This window comes from Impatiens glandulifera, chromosome 5 (genome assembly GCF_907164915.1).
Source record: "Impatiens glandulifera chromosome 5, dImpGla2.1, whole genome shotgun sequence".
In the NCBI taxonomy this organism is placed as follows: Eukaryota; Viridiplantae; Streptophyta; class Magnoliopsida; order Ericales; family Balsaminaceae; genus Impatiens; species Impatiens glandulifera.
Genome location: NC_061866.1, coordinates 25,280,022 through 25,282,679, shown reverse-complemented (window position 1 = coordinate 25,282,679; position 2,658 = coordinate 25,280,022). Strand labels below are relative to the sequence as shown.

At 29.0% G+C, this 2,658-nt stretch overlaps 1 pseudogene; it reads right to left on the bottom strand.

The window, feature by feature from the left end:
- Positions 1–994: 994 nt before the first annotated feature.
- On the bottom strand, positions 995–1,903 carry LOC124939138 (annotated as a pseudogene).
- Between the last annotated feature and the right edge of the window lie 755 nt (positions 1,904–2,658).

Genomic DNA, 2,658 nt, shown 5'->3' with positions numbered 1-2,658 from the left:
TCATCAATTTAATCTCTTTCTAATCATTTTATTCATTCTCTCATATATTTCGTATACTTATAATATTTTTATAAAATTATTATAATAAAACATACATTTAAATATATTTTTATTTGTTATTTATAATATATGTATCTTAATATATAAAATAATTAAATAAAATATGAAATATAAATACATTATGATTTTTTTATTTATAATTATAGTTTTAAAAATTAAACTAGCCTTAATTATTTAAATAATATCGAATTATAATTGAAATGAATGATAATACGAAGAGAGGAGAGAACTAGAAAATAAATGTCAAAAAGAAAAAGTGTGAAAATGTGAAAAATATATATAATAATAAAAAAAAATTATTCATAATATTTATTTTATAATATATTATTTTTTTTAATTTAAGTCATTTATTAATATTTAAAATTATATACTACCAAAAAAAAACTTATAAAAATTAATATATTAATATAATTTATTTTGAAATATATACTATTTTTTAATTTAATTATTTATTAATATTTAAAATTAAATTAATAAATATATATATAATATTAATTATTAAATAATATTATAAATATAAAAAAATAAATAATAAATAAACCTATTCAAGTTTAACGATTAAATAAACTAATATCATATCAAACCATACCAAACGTATTGAGAACGTGGATAAGCTAACTCAATAAGTTGAAAAAACTAGCCCATAGTCTACCTCATCCAGTCTCTCGTTTGATAGTATTAACACCAGTTTTCGTGGCTTACGATCTGGTTTTCGCTGCCCTTCTCAGCTCGTTAGGTTTTGCGTTGGTTCGATTCCTCAATCATAAATCTTTGTGAGTTTCTATGAATTGATCTCTCATTGCCCTTTCTCTCTTGTTCATATCATTTCAATCTAGGGATTTCTATAGTTTCTACTCACCCTGTTTGTTTCAATTTGAATAAACCCAAACAATCCATTCTTATCAAAACCTGACCAATCTTAGTCAAGAAAAATTTAAGGCATAAAAAGAACAATGCCAATCGTATTTGATATCCCATGGATACGAGTGAACGAGTTCCTAAATCCACCAGAAGCCTTGATGTGCTCTTGGAGAAGATATCACCCAATGATAAGGAAAATTATATTGCTTCCAATGTTATATATGAGGCTGTATGAGAACAAGTTTGGAGCAACAACTTGAAGAAGAATCAATGATCCTAGTTTCCACCAATCTGCAATTCACAATCCCAATTCAAAAACATTGTTATAAAAAAAAATTCATTCTTCTGCAAAGCCATAGAACATCCTCAACACAACAACTATGAATGTAACCCATTTTCCAAATCCCCACTTGACCATAAATAAATAAACAATCAAGATACTAAAATTAAGAGGAGATTAGAGAAATTGCAACATATAATAACATTAATTATTACCTAAAGTAGTTGAATAATACCATTGGAAGACTTGGAAATATATAAGGGACCAAAAGTGAAGTCCACATATTTGTTCTCCAGTTTGTTCAATCCAATATTAACAAGTATCTGTAAGTAAATATGATCAATACAAATGCTTAAAGATAAAAACATCTTAGGACGAACATTGGCATATATGAAGACTATTAACAATTATACTCTACTCTGTTCGGCTATCAGGATTCAGGAATAAGAGCTTTTCCACAATTGGTATTAAAATTCATTGTAAAATTGCAGTAAATTGAAATCACATTACAGCAAAGGAGGCAATCCATCCTAGAGAAGTAGATGTATCGACGGACCCTAGGCCACCAAGTTCGATAGCGTGGTTCACTAGCCTCTTAGAAACAATGATAAGTTCATTAATGTCGGAATGAATCAATTCAAAAAACATTGGATCAGATTTCATCGCCAAATACTCCATCTCCCTCCCATTTTTCTCTCTATCTAAACAAGAAAATTGACGAAGAAGACGAAGTCTTTACAAATGGACGGGAACAAAGACAAAGCTTTGAAATGTCTAAAGATTCGCCGTGATTCCCTCGATTCTGTGCTCTCTTCGATCTAGTGCTCTATTCGAACAACGGTCGTCGCAGTAGGGATCGGGCTTTTTTGGAAGCTTTCGAAGGGTTTTTGGGAAGCAAACCGATTGGTATTTTCACGGGCCAATGCGACAACATTTTTTTCCAACTTTAGCTGGATATTTTGGGGGTAAACCGAATAGTATTAAAACCAATAAGTATTATTATGGACTATACCGGGTATTATTATTGGGCTATATCGATTGTTTATAATACCGATTAGTATTAGTACAATAATACTCATTACTATTATAACTAGGGCTGCAAATGAGCCGAGCCGAGCCGAATTCAAGCTTGCTGAATCTCGAGCTCGACTCGATTAAGTATTTATTAGCTCGACTTGAACTCGAGCTCGAACGAGCTTATAAATTTGAGCTCGAGTTCGACTCGACTATATTACCTACAAACTCGGCTCGACTCGAAAACTTGAACAAAAATTTAATTTTCAAGCTCAAACTCGAACTCGATTTGAGCTCGAACTCGAACCAAATTTATTTATAGAATTAAAATATCAAACTTTCATACATATTAATAATTTAAAACATGATATTTTAAAATTAAAATATGAAACAATCATAACTATTCAAAATTCTAAAACATAATAATCCAAAACATTAAATCA